Genomic DNA, 20,510 nt, shown 5'->3' with positions numbered 1-20,510 from the left:
GGTTATGAAAAGGAAGTGCTGTAAAGAGATAGCTTCGAATTTGGGGGCATCAAAACCAAAGCAAAATATGATGAAAGTAAAAATAAAATAGATAAACCCCATAATTTATTATACCATAACTGTTCACATTCAAACACTTATCACAATATTCTGTGGATCTATATTAAAAATACTTGTTAAACTTTGTGACATATTTCCATTCTATGGAGGTCAGGTGCAAACGAACACCCCATAATTTTATTATACCATATTTCTTCAAACTGAAACATGATTATCAAAGTATACTTACGCAGATAGATATGAAAAGTCTTTATTAAAGTTTGTGCCTATTTCCATTCTATGGAGGCCAGGCGCGAACGCAGACCCCACAATTTTATTATACCATCCCTATTTAAGTTAAAACATACTTATCAAAGTATTATTATGTACATCTATATCAAAAAACACTTGTAAACGTTTTTTTTTATTGTTTAATTTTTTATTTCCATACTTTGTGGACCAGGCGCGTACGCAGACCCCACAATTTTAATGGATCATCATTATGCTAGATCAAACATACCCATTCCTGTGTCTCGATACATCTTCTATCATTATATGTGATCAGTTTTCTATAATAGTCAACCACATAGGAGCCTATTCGTGACCAGATATACTCACAGATGTTCAGCTTTATATTATAGATATTTTAATCCCAACCAAATAAAAAGCTCAATACACACACAATAGATAACAGAGCTTATTATAAGAGAAAAGAAATTAAAAGTGTAAGTTGAAATTTACAATCAAATTTATTGTTTGACTGAATACTCCAAAAAACAATTTACAAAGACCTTATTCCGCAGAGTTTCAAAGAATGCTATTCTTGCTATTCTTCTAATCAGAGGACAGAAAGAAATCAGCAAATTATATTTGTAGCAATGTTAGAATTTGCTGATTACGGTATTAAATGAAACTGCAATTTATTATAGTCATAAATTGCAAAAATGTACATGTCCTTTAAAAAAAAAAACAATGAGTGAAAAAATGTAGGAGATGTAAAAAATAATAAAAACGAACCGGGTATAAAATTGCAACTTGCATGAAGACTCTTTCAAAGGTGATCTGAAGGTGAAAATAAAGCTTTAGAAAGAATCAAGGCCAAATTTAATATACATATATATATATATATATATATATATATATATAGTCATCCACACACAGTACTGTTTTGCTGTTTTAAGTTCATCAGTGTGGTTAGACAAGCAAGTGCTTTAAACTGAGACTGAAACTCGACTGGGGAGCTGAGAGTCTATCCCTGTGCCATTATCCAGCACCTGCCAAAAGTAACAGAAATCTCGATGTTAACGCATGTAAAAAATCTTTTAGCGAGCCTGAGGGCTCTGATCAGTTTTTATCTAATGAAAAAAAATGCTTCAAGCGTAGTAGTCCATCATCTATTTCCTTACAATAACTTTACCAACAAAGGGGTAAATATTGTCATCCATGGGCAATACTGTTTTGCTGTTTACAGCTCATCAGTGCGGTTATATGAGGAAAAATTAAATTAAACACATGAAGAAAAACTCAAACAAGGAATTTGGCAAAATGTAAGGAAGAAGATGCAAAATCAGATGCTTTTGTCACGTGTGTAAGAATTGAATTATAACCGATCTGTGATAAAAAGATGTTAAATGGGAAAAAATAATGTGAAAAAAAAGAAAAGGAAAATGAAAATATCAATGAAATGCAGTAAAACAATATGTAGATCAGAGTTTTAGTATGCAGTGGCAAGGTACGATTACATTCTTTGAGTGCCAGTTTTATCAGGTGTTTGATTAATAAATAAGAGCCAAGCCTAAGATTTACATTTGATGGTAATGAAACAAGATTCAAAGCACTTTCGATGCATTTGTGGCATGGAAGAGGATTCAGTCTTGAGGAGGATGCAGTTTGTCAGTAAAAGTGTTCCTGTGTATAACTAGTACGTTAGTAGGATTTTTGTGTTCATATATGTGGGATTTGGTATTTTGGTTGTCTCTCCGGTATAAAACATCGGACATGAGGGATATTTTATTCTATGTCTGCTAAGGAAGAAATGTTATCAGAAAGTAGATGGAATAGAGTTTAATGTTGAGTAAATTTTTAATTGTTTTTGCCGTTGACGTTACAATTTTTAGGCTAGGTTTCATTGTTTTTATAAGAAAGTAGGTATGAGATTAGTAATGAGAACTATATCAGAATTATTTTTTATCAATGTTTCTGTGTAATTTGTGCTGGTGGCGCTGTGAAGATAGGTAATTTGTGTGATGTTATTCTGTTTCCTGTTTTGAATATTAAAGGCTTGGCATTTCGTTGTGAATGAAAAAGTGATGGTATTTGCTCTTAACGTAGGTTTCTTCATTAAAAAAACAACAAAAAACAAAAAAAAAACAGGCTTCTTTAGTCTTTTACAGACTATGGATACTTATGAAGGGGTGCCTGCATGTGAAATTTTTGTGGCAGGAAGTGCATAATCTCTAACCACACCTCTCCTGAGTCAACATAGTGGCAAGTGAAGTGTATGTAAAGGATGACTGAAAACAAATGCCGAGATAAGCGGAGAGCACATACAGCAACTAGAATTCCCAAATGGTCACCCATCTGGAACTAACCATACTCAACGTTGCTTAACTTCAGTGATTTGATGAGAACCGGTGTGTCAATGCGATTATGCTGTATAATTACATTAGCACACAAATTCTCGTCAGATCACTGAAGTTAAGCAACGTTGAGCCTGGCTAGTACCAGATGGGTAACCATTTTGGAATTCTAGGCACTGTATGTGCTTTCTGCTTACCTCGGCATTTGTTTCCAGTCGACCTGAACCTCCACTTGCGACTAGTATTTAACAATGCTGACTCAGGAGGGGTGCGGCTGGAGATTGCGGAACTCTTGCTACAAAAATTTCACGTGCAGGCACCCTTACAGTGGGCTACAAACTCTGAAATCTCTGAGGAAACGAGCTTGTAAGTATTCCAGATTTTATTCTGTGATTGTAGTGTGTGTGTAGAAATGTATGAGATATTTTGTTTGTTAGTTTTCTATAGACTGAGATGTCTAGGCCGTTCAATACAATGAAGAAAGAAAGGGGACTTAAGCCCCTGACCAGTTCGGTACATGTAGCTGAGCTAGGCACTGTCTAAATCATAGCCATTTAAAAAGCAGTGGGCACCCAGGAATGTGACATAACACTTATTTTGCTAGAAGAGTTTGCTCAGGGATAGTGAAAGCAACAATTAAGTCGACTATGCAGACGGCTAGGGAATACAAAACCGATGAGAAAAGAGAGAACAGAAGGTGAGCAGTAACTAGCAGAGTTTGAGAATTGACATTGTTTACCATTTCCTAATAATCACAGATTGTGACCCATCGGAGTTTTTTGTGTGGAGACAGTTGACAATGCAGGACTTAGCAAACATGATTCATCAAATGGTATTGGTATTTTTTTTTTTAGTGTGATTCACCGCATGAACTAATCATAAATAATGACACAGCCTTCCATAGCAAAGAATTTAGAATGTTTACAAATGAGCGGAGTGTAAACTCAAGATATCCTTGCTTGTATACCCGAGCTGGGAATGGTATAGGAAAGTAATTCCACTGAACTGTAAAATAAATTGTGGCCAGAATGTGCTGTTTCATACCAAAGGTTATCTACTGGCAGAACATAACCACAAAAGATAACTTCCACTTGATCACACCAGCCAATGAGATTTACCATTATGAAGTTCAGGTAAAATTAATTTGGAGAATAAAAACTAAATCCATTATCCGGAAAGTTTTTGTTCTTGGTTTTTTTTTTTTTTAATTAAGGGAGGTGTTTGATCAACACTGCTGTGGGGCTATGAGATAAAATACGGTTTTATTTTTAAATCCTCAAAAAGTTTTATGGTAAACAACTGATGATTCCTACAATAATATTGGAATCAAACTAATGCAATGATTACAAGAGATTTGTATCAGTCACAAATAAAATAAAAGATTTATTTTTTCTCACGAATCAACCAACCTCCACCCCCGTCAAATGATTTGTCCACACACTGACCAGCTGGTTGGCAGAACACACTGATTCCATCTGTCCCTCAAGGAACTGCTTTTTAGCCCCTTTAGGAGTCACAGACAGCCAGGACAGAGAACACAGCCAGCAACAAAGACAGAACTCTCTCCTTTCTCTCTCGTCTACTGGACATTCCAACATACACAATTTTTACTGAGGATAACATGGGACATCCCAAAGTACTGCTACTTGACCTACACACCCAACTAACTTCCTACCTTTCTCTTTTGCATTCGGATGCAGTTCAACTTTCGACTGCCAAAATAAACATTTGTTGTTAGGTTTTAAAAGAGGTTTTCTTATTTATCCTGTGCTACATGTTCGACTAATTGATTATTTTATAAGGTGTAATCCATGCACCTCATAAAAATTAATTGACTTACAAGCACAAGATTTTAAACTTGGGATTAAAAGTTTTTTGTTTTTTTTTCATATATTTTTAAAAGGTGCAAAGAATTCCAACACACACACACACACACACACACACACACACACACACACACACACACACAGACGCGCGCGCAAATTTGCCTAGTCATAAAATACGCTTAGATATTATATTTTAATTCATGCAGATTACATTTTTATTATTATAGAGCCGATTCTTTATCGATTATTATATTGTACCTAATACATAGTAATGATTTCAAAAGTAAAAAAAATGTAGATGCCATCAGTTAGAATCGAAACCAAAACATACAACTCTCCAGCCTGATTCCTTAGCCTGAGTCATATTTATACATATAATAAATAGCTAAAAAAAATGAGGTTGTTTAACTTATGAATATAGATTTGTGCATGTAAACAAGTTTAGTCGATTACTCCTGCCAAGATTAACTGCTTTGTTTTCAATTTTGACATCTTATCAGCAATTTTTATCAGCTAAAATCTAATCTAAAGTGTACTGTGTCCAAATATCCTATATATCAAATTTCAACTCTGTAGATCACATATTCCAAGAGGAGTTTGGTGGAGACTTTTTGCACACACACCAACAAGGTCAATTATATATATATATATATATATATATATTTATATATATATAAATATTTTCATGTTCTGAAACGTTTTCATCTTAAATTCTACACAGTTATGCAGAATTTAGAAAACATGTAGAGAATTCAGCATAATAGTCATATGAAACCAATTATCTAATAAGAACCCATAAAAATGAATAAGTAATTAATTAACACTTGTTTTTAAAAGAAATATTCTGAAATTATCTGAAAGTACTTCTTTTAAACTCCTCAGCCAAACGTTCACAGCAAAAATGAGTTAGAACAATTACATTGAGAGCATTGCCAGGACTGCTGCGAAGAAGGTAGGCTCTCTTTACCATGCTAGAAAGCTGCTAATGCCCGAAAGTATCCTGTATCACTATAAGGTCACCATTCACCCATGTATGGAGTATTGTTGTCATATTTGGGCTGGTGCATCTGCTACTAGTCTCTCGCTCCTGGACAAGGTCCAAAAAAGAGTCTCCAACCTGATAAGTCCTGAACTGTCATCTAAGCTTCAGCCTCTGTCCCACTGACGAAATGTTGCATCCCTCTGCCTGTTCTACAAGTAATGGTAAATGCTCTGACAAACTTCAAGCACCTGTGTCCCCATGACGTAAACACCTTCGACAAACCGACAAGCAGCTAAATCCCACTCCTACACAGTAGAGATCCCTAGATGTAAGAGAGCTTTTTATTTCAGTAGTTTCTTTCCCAGAACCGCTAGACTTTGGAATTCCAACTTCTCCAACTGTACTGACACGCAGAAGTTCAAGTGTAACATTAACCGACATCTTGCTGCCCAACTCCCTACATAGTACCCCAGTAGCTTATGTCCCTGATAGTAGCCCCCTACACCAAAGTGGCAATGTGCCTTATTTGGGGTGAAAATGTAATGATAATAAAAAAAAAATATGCAAATTAGTTAACCTTCATGTAGTTGCTTGCATATTTATGACTGGGTAATATTAAGAAGTTTGTTTTAATAATTTTTGAATAGAAAAAGTAGGCTAGAACATTTGCATTCTAAATGTTATGCAATCATGCACAATGTAGAAAATATGCATCAATAGAACTGAACGTAATAGATAAATAAATCTAATCATTCAATAAGAAATCATAAAATATTAATAATTAATTAATGAATGTTGGTTTCTCAAAAAATATATAAATTAGTTAACCTTTATATAGTCGTCTGCATATCCATGACTGAATATATTAAGGAGTTGGTTGGTTGTTTTTGTTTTATGGCATATCAACCCTTTTCAGGTTATTTAAATGCTGAATCCAGTGATTTTGAAGAAAATTTTTTTTAATAGAATATATTTGTAATTTTCAAGTTGGTTTCTATTTAACCCATAGTTGGAACCCTAACAGGTACTACCACTCCAGGTCAGAGTGGACCTGGGAGCATATTATAAATATTAAAGAATTAATATTTATAAAGTTATCTCAGCCAGATGTAAAAGCTCAATAAAACCAAATAGGAGATAGAGCTTATAAGACGAACAAACAGTTAATAAAACATGTTAAAAAACACTTTGAAATGAGTTAAAAACATATTTAATCTGAATATATATATATATATATATATATATATATATATATATATATATATATATAGCAAAAGTGGTAATTAGTAAACACCTGAAGAAAGTGCTTAATAGTATCGCAGAGTAAATATATATTTTTTATTACCGTTTTATCTGCTTAGTTAGTTTCTGTAAAGTCTGATAAAGTTACTGGATCGTTGATACAATTCGGTAACCAAAACATGTGTAACTAAGCAGATAAAACGGTAATAAAAAAGTAGTGGCCTGAGGACCACTGGTTGGCAACCTCAGGCTGGAGCAATAAACAGTCCAAACTGATAATCATTGACTTTGGGAAAAAGTCAGGATGCCGTGTGACAGCTGTTTCGTTCGTGTTTATTCAAAGATGATTTGTCCATTAAACAAAGTCAATAAAGCTTTCAACTAAACAAATATTTTGCCTTTAACATTTCAAACATCATTAAAAGCAGAAAACTTCTACTATAATCATTGAGAAGATAGAAATTATTAACATTATTCACGATCAAACTTTTGCTTTTTTTTTTTTTTTTTTTTTTTTTTGCTGTTGGAGTGACCGCTTATCAAGGTCAAGAACCACTCGAAGATAAGAATTAAGGAGACATGAATGAATGCCAGCTGAAAGATGAGGAACACTATGTCAGTACTAACATTGATCAATTGCAAGAACTCAGTCTCTGATGAGACGTGTTTGACATTGGATTTAAAGACGACCAAGTTGTGATCAGGGAAGCAGTTCTGTGGTAATGTGCGCCACAGATAGTAGCTTTATTTTTTTAAAATACCATCACGGGAGGATAAGCGTTAATGAGATGACAATGATTGCCAGTTGAAAGATGAAGAACACTATGGGAGTTCTAACAATGGCATGCATGATTGGATTAGTTATGGGCTGTACTGTGACTAAAATTTGTTGATATTGGATTTGAAAACGATTAAGCTGTAATCAGTAGGGAAGCAGTGCCATGGTAATGTGTTCCACAAATGCAAAAACCTTGAAAATTCAGTATGATGCAAAGACACATGGAGAAAGGAAAAACGTTTTTCGTTGTCATAGAGAAGATGAGCACCTGCTATGAATGCCTTCCATGAATAAACCAAAGACTAGAGCTCAGTCGAGCACCTTGCATATGTGGTCTTCTTTCTTAGCGTGTAGTAAACCTACTGATGCAGATTACAACAATTTGCAATGGAAATGAAAATGTGATTCATTTATGTATAATATTATAACAAGTATATAAAAGTAATAAAATAAGTTGATGTTTGCACTGCGAACATCGTACATGAAACTAAAAGAATATTTATCAATATCATATTTCTCTTAGTCGGTTTGTCTGTCTTCCAGTTTCACTTTTTCTCAGAATCTATTGTGCCGATCTGGCTGAAATTTCGTATGGATAATTATTATGATGAGGTACAGCGAACGAATTATTGTGGGATTAGTTCAATGCACAGCTCGGGCTTAATAGGAATTAATACTAATTAATAGGGATTTGCATTCAATGAAAAAATGAGCACAAATTTTACCATATTCAACTATCAATTTGGAATAAAGCACTAATTCGAAGTCAACAGGCTATAACTTTTGTCCATTTTTTAAAGAGGATAGAAGTCTAGTCATATATAGAGTAAAGAATTCCCTTACTCCATTGACCAGAATAGCTTTCTAACCAAAAATAAACTACATAAAAGAAATCTGATTGGTCATTCATTTTCGTCATATGTTGATCTGTACTTTTTCTTTTTCTGTACTGCAGCTTATCGAGGCTCCAAAGCTACTCAAGGATAAATATTAATGAAATTGTCAATTGGCGATGAACAACACTTTGATAGTGTTGGAAACGGTGGCTGAAATGGCCAGAACTTGATTCTTAAATTGTTTGGCTTGACAAGAATTTATTAACATTAAATTTAAAAATGAATATTTTGTATTCAGGTGGTAAGCAGTCATGTGGTATTATAGTCCACAGATGGGAAGTTCTAGGAAAGGAAGTTTGTTCATGGAAATTATGTTTAGTTTCAGGTACACAGAAAAACAAAGGAAAATTCTTTTCAGTGGGTGAAGGTAGAGGAGTTTTGCTGTGAATGTTTTACCGAGTGAAACCAGATATTGAGGTTTGGTTGAGCATGAAAATAATGCTAGAGTCGAGAAAGACTAACAACGTCTCTTCTGTGAGAAAAGGGTTGCAAGAATAGAAAGAGATAATCCTATGCTAAATTTCTAAGTTGATTTTATACTCTTTCAGGACAGGAAAAAGTGTCAGAGTAATACCTCACCGGATGTGGAAACCAGATGCTAATCTGAATAGGCCAGCTCGTTAGAAAAGGCCTGTTTTGGAGTTGAAATAAATTTATAATGAGAATCGGTTTAGTTTGTGTTGTGTTCTTTCACTTAACCATTATGCATACTCTGTTTCGCATTGAGCTCTCACACTAAGGATTTTCTACAGAAACTGACTCATCCTTATCCTTTGAGATAAACTCTCTCTCTCTCTCTCTCTCTCTCTCCCTCTCTCTCTCTCTCTCTCTCTCTATATATATATATATATATATATATATATATATATATATATATATATATATAAATATATGTATACATATATATAAATATATGTATATATATATGTATGTATATATATATGAATATATGTGTATATATATATAAATATATGTGTGTATATATATAAATATATGTGTATATATATGCATATATAAATATATGTATATATATAAATATATGTATATATATAAATATATGTGTGCATATATATATATAAATATATGTGTATATGTATAAATATATGTGTATATATATATATATATATATATATATATATATATATATATATATATATATATATATATATATATATATATATATATATATATATATTTGGCATAATGTTTAGATGTTTATTAATGATTCAAGAGACCAGGGTTCAATCCTCAGAAAATCGTACTTGATACTTCCTTGCTGACAGACTACATTATAAGGTGTGGATCAAGAGTAAGTGGAGTAATTCAAAGAAAAGAATGGCGCCCTCTCCCAATGTTACATAAAAAGGGAATGAAAATAACAGACATAATTACTAATGAAAGTGTCCATGTTAATAATCCTTACACATATATAAATGATAAACATGAATTGCTAGGGCAAACGAATTATAAAGAATTTGTGGTTTATGTAAAGTAAATACGATTTTGTTCTTTTCACTCTACAAACTAATTAACCGAAAATACATTTAGAACACATTTACTAGACATAATGGATCATAATGTTGGCTGTATTTAGTTTAATTTAGTTATATGAAAAAATCATACTTTAGAGTATTTTAAATATTTTTAGGGGGCATAATATTAGCACAATCTTGAATTTGAAAATCATATATTCCATTTTTCATTTAGTCACTTAACATTTGTTTCAATAAGGCTTTTTAATCACCCAAAATACACGCTAATCTATATTTTGTTTCTGAAATTGAATATTGAAAAAAAAAATCCGTTTTAATTGTTCTGAATAACAATAATTTGTGCAAAGTAAAGTAAATGCAATTTACTTTGATATTATGTTAATCCGTGACTAGTAGAAAAGAAGCAATGCTGAAATCACTCAGAGGACCACAGTTAAATATCTATCTGTGAATGATAGTTTGGACTCATAACTATGACGTCATGAAAAACATTTAAATATATAGGGTTAGGAGAACCACGTCCACTAAGCTCAAAGCTCACTGCTAAAAAGCGGATAAACCTCGTTTTCAGATCTTGTATATGCTGAAAGCGTGTTTTTTTTTTTCTTTCTATTTTATAATTTAAAAGTGCATTCTATTGTTACCAAATTCAGGGGAGATAACTCGACATGGTTCAATGAAAATAACTTTGAAGATACTGAGCAGACGTTTGTATAGTGTTGTTGTTGTTGTTGTTGTTGTTGTTGTTGTTGTTCAATTCCCTCACCAAATATCAGGCAGACAGAAACACCAGGAATATCATATAGACTTCGATCATCTATAAGTATCAAAGTTCGATTTTCATAAATAAAATAGAGGGTGTAAATGGATAGTTCTTGTTCTGTGTTATTTTTATTTATATGTATAGATCAAGAAACATTACGATTGATTTGTTTTTATTCTGTTCTGTTTCCTTCATGCTGGAAATATTTTTTGTTTTTCTTCTAGGTTCCCCAGAGAAGAAAATAAACTGAAAAACTGGTGACCTGCTAAATAAACAAGCTCTGTGTGATTCTACTGAAACCATGCAACCTGAACATTTTGCATACGGTGAGCCTCCACCAAAACGCCACCCATTGAATCATTAATAAACTCCAAAATCCTTTCTGCTACCCAACTTTATTTGGTATAAGTAAACTTCCGTCTCTCTTTGACTTGTCCACTAAGTTTCATATAAAACCCCAACAGTCTTTGTTTTAGAAACATCCAATAGTATACACCAAATGTGCATTTGTGCATTGATAAAGATCATTTTCTGTTGTGTGCACATGAGAATTCAAAGAATGCAGTTGAATATTGTCTGCAAATGCTGCTGCACTCTGTTAAGCTAATTGCATGGATTACAATATCAAAGTATGGGGTCTGATTTGATGATGAGAATGTACGATCAGAAACAATCAGTACTGAGTGGTCATTAAAATATTTTAGGCAACTTTGGGTAGATGTTTAATTAACAATGGTTTTAACAGGATGGGTCAATTCCTACACTTCAAATAACCCATTGAAATGGCATCGAGGAAAATTTGGTGATTGTCTCATTATTAGGTGTGATGTTAAATGGAATTCACAGTCACTAGATCTTAACTCTCTAAACTTTTGTCTATGGTGTTATCTCAAAGAAAATGTTGAGTTAGGGTTAAAATTAGTGTTGGGACGATTAAGCAGAATCAGAATCAGGAATCGAAAAATTTGGGGATGTCGGAATCAGAAAAATTGATGCCTATTTTCCGATGCCAAAACGATTCTTTTAATTTTCTTTTTTATTTGATTTTGTTTAAAGCAAAATCTTCGATTGCTGGTAATAATGATAAAATAATAAATGTTTATTGATTTTAAATTACCAATAAAGCTAAAATCGATAGATCACTCTCTACAAGTGTATTTTAACGTTTAGGAAAATATCTGCATATTTAACATGTGTTTTATGAAAATCTGGGAAAATAACAATTTTATAGTTAAATAATTAGTGATTTATAAAGAATCGGAATCGGTAATTTAGCATGGAATCAGTAATTCTATTGGAATCGGGAAAATATTGGAATCGTCCCATTACTAGTTAAAATATTCTTGAACTGAAGGGGCTACCACAATCAAAATCAAGGTAGTGTTAATGAAGGAGTACATGAGAATTATTGACAATTTTGAATATCATATCCAAGTGTGCTTATCCTTGAACGGTAATGAAACAAAGACTGTTGAAGATTCATTATTATACTTTGGTGTACAAGTCAGACATAGACTGAAGTTTATTTGTATTATATATGGTAGAATTGTAGAAAGGACTGTGAATTTTATTGACGATTTTATGGGTGGCATTTAATTTGAGTTAACTTGTATAACCCCAACAAAATGAAAAAAGAAAAAAAAACAGCAATGCAAGTGGAGGATTTTCACGGATACAAGAATCAAATCAATTCAGAATCACAATATTTTTGGATTTTACTAATCAACATCATTGGTTTTTGTATTTAATGTTTTTGTATGAGGAGGGGCCTGGGTTGTCATATGTGTTACGTAAGAATATATAAATATGTAATAGAAACTTAAAATTTAAATGGATAGTACTTTTGAATAATAAAATGTCACAAATACTTAACATATCAGGCATTTTTATCAATTATTCTTTTTCTTCAACAAATAAACAGACAGACCGATGGATGAAACTTCTCATAGGACAGTGTCAGCTCATTTAGCTGTTAAGAGTTATTCCCCTTGAACTATATTCAATTATCTCTTCTGAATCATACTGAGCAACTAGAGAATGAACTCTTCATTTATGAAAGATATTAAAAATCCTAGACCATGCATGCTCAGGACTGAAAGCAAGGTTTGTTCTCTTTCTAGCAATAGACTTCATACAAAATTGATGTGTTTCCACTTAGTTCTACATTTTTACATTGTTTACACATTGCTGGTGTTATTTAGTCAAATCTCACTTCTGATCCCAGTTTAGATGAAACGTCCAGAAAGATTATTCATCTCATCATGGACCTTTTCTACTGGTCACAGAATTCGTTTTAGAATCGTTACTAGATAAGATCAAAATGAGTTTTATTTACTTTACATGCATTCTCTATAATTTGTTTACCCTGGCAGTCCATATTTAAGTTGATTGTGTTTAGATACTTTTAATGTGAACACTTTCATTAGTAATTACGTCTGTAATCTTCATCTCCTTTTATGTATTATATTGTATTATGTTGCTCTTACGTTTGCCTTGACAAAACTTCTCTACAAGAAATAAATGAATGTATAAATGTAAACATAACCATTATTTTATTGTTGCTATGTCTTTGTCATTGCATTTTTCTCTTTATATTCCAACTTTCTAAATTATATGACACTAGCCTGGGTGCCTGGCACTCCCCGGGTGTTTAGAGATGTGTGTTGAGCCCCCCCCTAAAAAAAGTGTTAGTAGGCAGGCAGGCTCGAACCCGTACCGCGAAGGAGGAAAAGAAAGTGAAAAAAAAAAAATGACGTCTTTGCTGGTGCGCCCATCATCAAACCAGAAGTGACATAGGTTTAAATTAAGATTAGACAATCGAAAAGAGGGGATGACTTTTGAAAATATCGGCAAAAAAGCGACCCTCCCTGTAGAAAAGTGCCCAGTTGAGGGTGAAGGAAGTAATGTTTTTGGCCAATTTTTCGATATTTGTCATCCGAAGGGTCGAGCTTCAAAGTGATACCGATCTTGTGAAAACTCGTCGCCTCTGTTGAAAGTTTTAGGCAGACATGATGATTGCAACGTCTTGTCAGACGAGTGCCACTCCCTCAGACATTTAAAATTCATGAGCCCAAATGCCTGAGGGAGTATCTATACAAAGATGATGTTACAGAGTCTTAGCTTTGTACAACAGCTAAGTCTCTCTCTCGGTTCAAAATTTTGAGATCCAGCAACAAGCAAGAGCAAGATAGCCAGAAACAAATTAAACTGCAGACCAGCTTAATGCGGGTACTGGTCTTCCGCTTTATGGTTTTTTAAATCAGAGATTTGCTTCTCCTAGAAAGGTTGCCTTCACCATGGCTTACGGGAGCCCTCTCCACCCCAATACACATATACACAAACACAAATATACACGGTGCTAGTTGGCCGTTGACCCAGAAAAGAGTTCATTCGCCCTTTGGATATATGTATGTATGTATGTATGTATGTCTGCCTTTAGGCAGACATACATACATACATACATACATACATACATACACTCGGGAACAAAAAAAATGGGCCAAGAGTGAAAAAAGGAAGAAATCGATTTTTCAATATTTTTCCATGCATTTTTGTTAATTTTAACTGAAAATTTCTATTTTGCAGATCATTATTATTATAAGTGGAAAAATTAATCCTAAATATGGTAGGACTGCATCTTGGCGAGGATATGATAAACCGAATTGCAGGATTAAGACAGTCCAAAATGACTTACAAGTAGATTTTTGATATTTTAAGAAAAGAAAAAGTGAAAACATCTCTTTCTGTAGTGAAGCATATTGGCCAAAGGTTCGAAGTCGAATGCTTGATAAAAAGGAAATCTGGATCTGGTCGCCCTAGAGCATTCACTTTAAAGGACGACCACAGGCTTAAATTAACTGTTTTGAAGGATTGAAAGAAATCTTATGTTGACCATAGCAAAGAATTCAAAATAGGGGCTGGAAATTCTCTTTCTAGATATACAATATCTAAACCAATGAAAGAAATTGGATTTTCTTCTAAAAGGTGTGCAAAGACGCCATATTTATCTAAGAAGAACATCAACGATAGAAAGAGATTTTTTTCGTATTATTGCAAGAAAGATACAGACTGGTTCAGGAATGTTTTCTGGTCAGATGAATCAAGATTTTTGTCTTGTTATTGATGCTCCCAATGCTCCCAGTTGGTGCAATCGAAGAACTGGAGAAAGATTACCAAGTTGCATGAAAACGACACGGGAATGGAGAAATAATGGTATGGGGAACTTTTACTGCAGTAGGAGTTTGGGAACTTATTAGATGTGAGAAGTCAATCAATTCAAAGGAATACATTCGAATATTAGAAACAGGACTGTTACCAAATATCCAGAAGCTGGGAATATCTCAGAACATTATTTTTCAACACGATAGTGCCCCTGCACACACTGCTAAAGTCACAATAAATGGTTTTCTGATAATTCAATTAAAGTGATATTTTGGCCAGGTCAAGGCCCCAATTTAAACCCAATCGAGAATATTTGGTCCATAATATCTCATGCATTGGATGGAAGAACCTTTTCGAACAATGACAAACTTTAGGAAGCTGTGCAAAGCGAATGGAATAGCATTTCCTCTTCACAGTGTTCCACTTTGGTTGAGAGCATGTCTAAAAGGATTGATCTTTTAAAGAAATCAAAAGGGAATGAGATTCCATCCTAAGCATTTATTAAAGTAAATGTCTTGTTCTGTGTTATTAGTCTCGTTTAAGTTTCCTTGTTCAATTGTTCTTTGTTCAATATAGCTTTTAGTGCAATAAAATGTATAAAATTTGTTTGGCTCATTTTTTTTGCTCACGAGTGTACATACATACGAAAATTTTAGGCATGATGATGATTGCAACGTCTTGTCAGACGAGAGCCACTCCCTCAGTCACTAAAAGTCCATGTGCCCGAATATGACTTTTTCGCCCTGCCAGCGACTTGCACACCCTCAAGCAGACATGACACTGAAAACGCTCACTGATTTGTATGAGACTAACAGCAGCGGAACCTGTATTATCGTGGACTTTCATGTGATTAACAAAACCTGCCTTCGACAACAGAGCCCGATCACACACCTTACAGATCCAGAGATCTCCATGGTTGGGCAGCAAGGTTTGGCATTTCCTACATGCTCTCTTAAGCTTCTCTCGGTCTATTTTGGCTGCTTCATAATGTTCTGCACCCCTCCACTGCTTGCGATCATACGCTAGGGACTCCCAACTGCCAACAGGAATATGAAAGCTCACCAGACTCTCCTTGATGCTATCACGAAAACGCTTTTTGGGCTTGTGCTGGGGTCTTTTTCCAAGAAAGAGCTCACCATAGGACAATTGTTTTGGGAGACGATAGTCTTCAAACCGGATGAGATGACCCACCCAATGCAACTGGTTCTTAATAACAATGGTAGCAATACTGGTTGTTTTGGCCTTTTTTAAGACATATGTATCAGGGACAAAGCTATACCACTTTAAACCAAGAATGTGTCTAAGGCAGTGCTGATGAAACCTCTCGAGCAATTCTATATATGTCCGGTACAAGGTCCAAGTTTCAGATGCGTAGAGTAGGGATGGTACTACACATGCTTGATATACTGAAATTTTAGTTGTCAGAGTCAGATCACCGTCAGACCAGACGCTATCTTGTAGCTTTCCAAAAGCATTAGATGCCTTGCTGATTCTCTGTCTTATTTCCGCATTAAGAGTGCCATCATTTGATAAGGCACTCCCAAGGTAGACAAAATTTTTTACGACTTCAAGGCGCTTTCCACAGACGAAGATATCAGGTTCCACATACAGATCATTGGGAGCGGAAGTGTACATAACTTTAGTTTTCCTGATGCTAACTGTCAGTCCGAAGCAGGTACAAGCATTTGTAAAGAGATCCATCACTAGTTGCATATCTACTGGGGAGTGTGTTACCAGGTTAGCATCATCAGCATACAACAGTTCCCTAACAAGTTCATCACTAACAAGTGTTTTGGCTTGGAATCTTCTGAGGTTGAACATCTTTCCAGTCGTTCGGAATCTAATATAAACACCCATATCACAATCGTGGAAACCATACCAGAGCACAGCAGTCAAATAGAGCGAAAACAATGTTGGTGCAGCTATATCACCCTGCTTCACACCATTATCAATGGGGAATTCTTCCAAAAGCTGACCATTGAAGTTGACGCGATCTTTCATACTATGCTGAAGTTGCTTGAACTTGTCTGTAAAAGCAGGTGCACAGCCAAATTTTTCCAGCACTTTCCAGAGAGCCTCACGGTTGACTGTGTCAAACACCTTGGTTAAGTCCACAAACACCTGGCAAAGAGGCATACGCTGTTCAATACATTTTTCCAAGAGCTGTCTAGCAGAAAACACCATATCCACAGTTCCTCGCCCACCTCTAAAACAAGACTGGGATTCTGGAAGGATATTAGGACATACATACTTTTCCAATCGGTTTAGCAAGAGCCGTGCAAACACCTTTCCAACCGCACTCAGCAGCGAGATACCTCGATAATTTCCACAATCAGATCTTGTACCCTTTCCTTTGTACAACATAACCAAGATGGCATCTACCCAATCTTGGGCAACCGGGTCACCCTGCCATACTGACAGTATCAAAGAGTGGACCACACAATGTACATTGACACCACCATGTATCAGCAGCTCAACAGGGATGCCATCCAGCCCAGGGGCTTTGTTCGAGTTTATCTGTTTTATGCAGTCAACTGTTTCCACAAGAGTCGGTTCAACATCAAGTTCCAGACAAAAGGAACATTGAGGGATACTTTCTATTGCAGCAACATCAACATTGGATGGGTTATGAAAAAGATCATGAAAGTGTTCATGCCATCGATGCTTAATTTCATCTGAGGTTTTCAGCAAGGTTTTCCCGTCCTTCGCCAGGAGTGGTGTAGTTGAAGAGGATTTCGGACCATAAGCCTGATGAAGCAAAGTGTAGAATGTCTTGACATCTCTATGATCGTAGGCAGTCTGTATCTCCCTGGAGAGGTTAGACCACCATTTGTTTTTTATTTGGCGCACACAAGTCACCAAGAACCACCAAACTCTCAGCGCTTGGCAAACCGGTGATAACAGATCTAAGCATATGATAAAAGGACGTAATATCGTCTTGAGGCAAAGTAAGAGTCGGCGCATAGACAAAAAGAAAATTCATATAACGACCAGCAGCAAGGGGCATTCTCAATGTCATTGCACGGTCATTTATGGCTACTGGCTGTTCGATCTTGTCAATTAAGGAGTTCTTAACTGCAAAACCAACACCAGCCTCACGCCTCTCCTTTTCAGCTCTACCAGACCAGAAGATCGTGTAGCCCGACTCGCGCTCAACCAGTTGATCCTCACCTGCGAAACGTGTCTCAGAGAGTGCAGCAATGTCTATATTGTATCTTTGCAATTCCTTAGTCAAAATTGCAGTCTTCCGTTCTAGTCTTTTACCATTGTCAATAAGTGTTCTCACATTCCAGCATCAGAGCTGGAGTGGGTGTCGTTTAGCATAATATCTTCTGTTCCTGTTTATATGGACAGCCATCGCCAATAGGACTTTTCTTTCTTTTTTTTTCTTTTTTTATTTTATTTTTAGGCATACATCCATACATACATATATACATTTAAACAAACAGGTGAAATTATATTATAGATGGCAATGTCGCCATGATTAAACAATAAAAGAAAATATCAAATATTCTACTTTTATAGGAGCATCTAATAAACAACTTACTTCAACGTCTCTCTCACTGATTTTATATATATATATATATATATATATATATATATATATATATATATATATATATATATATATATACAGCTGAATGTGTGTGCGTGTATGTGTCTGGTAACGAATAGGCTCCTATATGGTTGACTATTTTAAAAAACTGATTACATATAATGATAGAAGATGTATCGAGACACGGAAATGGATATGTTTGATCTGGCAGAACGATGGTTCATTAAAATTGTGGGGTCTGTGTTCGTGCCTAGTCCACAAAGTATGGAAATAAAAAATTGTAAAAATTAAAAAAAATACGTTTACAAGTGTTTTTGATATAGATGTACATAATAATACTTTGATAAGTATGTTTCAACTTAAATAGGGATGGTATAATAAAATTGTGGGGTCTGTGTTCGCGCCTGGCCTCCATAGAATGGATATAGGCACAAACTTTAATAAAGACTTTTCATATCTATCTGCGTAAGTATACTTTGATAATTATGTTTCAGTTTGAAGAAATATGGTATAATAAAAATATGGGGTGTTCGTTTGCACCTGACCTCCATAGAATGGAAATATGTCACAAAGTTTAACAAGGTTTTTTTATATAGATCCACAGAATATTGTGATAAGTGTTTGAATGTGAACAGTTATGGTATAATAAATTATGGGGTTTATCTATTTTATTTTTACTTTCATCATATTTTGCTTTGGTTTTGATACCCCCAAATTCGAAGCTATCTCTTTACAACCCTTTCTTTTCATAACCTATCATACTTTCATAAATCAGAGTCCATTTTCTGTAGGCTGCTTTTGAACCCAGTCAACGACGGGTACTTTTACTAGTATATATATATATATATATATATATATATATATATATATATATATATATATATATATATATATGCAAAACTTAGTTTTTGCTTTAGAATAATAAAATGTCACAATACTAAACAAATATCAGCCATTTTTTATCATGGTTCTGCAGATTTATCCCCCCTTCCAAAAGATGTCCCACTTAGAATCATTAAATAAATTTACAATCCCTTGTATAATCCAACCATATTTGGTATGGATAATATGTCCAACGTCGTTTGTTTTATCACTGGACACAATTGCATTCTGGAATGGCAGAAAAAAAAGCAAGGTGGGTTAGCTACTCATCTTTCATCCTCTATGAGGAGAACCTAAAAAATGCCACAAGCTTTCTTTCAAATATCATTCTTGAAAATGACTATATTGATACATCAGTCCAGAAAGACAAAGTCGCCCGTATGTTAAGCTACCTGGAGCACATGGCAGTTCTAACACAATGCTTGAGAAAGGCAAAGGAAGCAAGGGGAACCTGCCAGTATTGATGCTAACCCTCTTTTCTACAAGCATACTAAAAGCGTTTTATATATATGGGAAACGAGTTCCACATGCAAGTGAACATACGAATACAAACTTGTGACTTTAAGGTAATAACAATTATCGCCCTTTAATTCTAGCAATGCCATTCTTTGCCACAAGGTGGTGATACAGCCTACTTCCACATCTAGTTCATATCGTTATCTTCTTTCTTCCTCAAACCTCAGACCATGCAGATCGTGTCGAAACTACTCTCCTGTTTTGCACCCACACAAAACACATTTGAACTCTCGTAAAGGAATCTTAAGGCAAAAACGCAAGTAGTGTTTTCTTATACCTTTTCGGTAATGAACTGCATAACATTACACCTGTATCCATTCTGTAAATAAATGTACTGTAGCGGAACTAACAATACTGTGGTTACAAAATGATGTGTACAAGAACCACCGTCATTCGAACCCGGAATATGTCCAGTACAAGGAAAAGAGAAGGAAATGTAATCATGATTTTGTGACAGCAACAACGACGTCAAAAAAGAAGAAGAATTGAGAAATCAAGGGAAGCTATTAGTTATTTTTTGTACACATTAGTACAAGCGACGTATTTAAAAAAAAATTTTTATTCGCCGAGTTAAAACATTTATTTCAACACTTCAAGCTATTTCGGCGAATTTTATGTACTCATTTCTTGGGGACCATGCGACAATCTTTCTACTTAACAAAAGCAGGCACCATTTTCCTGCTACATATAAGTGAACCTGTCTTTCAATTCTACACCCTGTAGAAGTTGGTTTCGCGAGTAAGTTGCGGTGAAAAGCACTGACAAAACTAGGTATAGTGGTAGCAGCAGGAACCTAT

The 20,510-nt window shown here is 34.7% G+C and overlaps 1 protein-coding gene across 2 annotated transcripts in view; it reads left to right on the top strand.

The window, feature by feature from the left end:
* The window catches only part of LOC145246046 (uncharacterized), a 59,222-nt gene extending 46,080 nt beyond the window's left edge, over positions 1 to 13,142 (top strand). For both annotated transcript variants that reach the window (XM_080107885.1, XM_080107886.1), the window contains exon 2: positions 10,823 to 13,142. The gene's annotated coding sequence lies outside the window, so the exon portion shown is untranslated. The remainder of the gene's footprint in view (positions 1 to 10,822) is intronic.
* Positions 13,143 to 20,510: the final 7,368 nt, after the last annotated feature.

This window comes from Euprymna scolopes, chromosome 23, assembly GCF_053919585.1.
Source record: "Euprymna scolopes isolate OS-2025 chromosome 23, ASM5391958v1, whole genome shotgun sequence".
Classification (NCBI taxonomy): domain Eukaryota; kingdom Metazoa; phylum Mollusca; class Cephalopoda; order Sepiida; family Sepiolidae; genus Euprymna; species Euprymna scolopes.
This window is presented reverse-complemented; position numbering and strand designations above follow the sequence as displayed.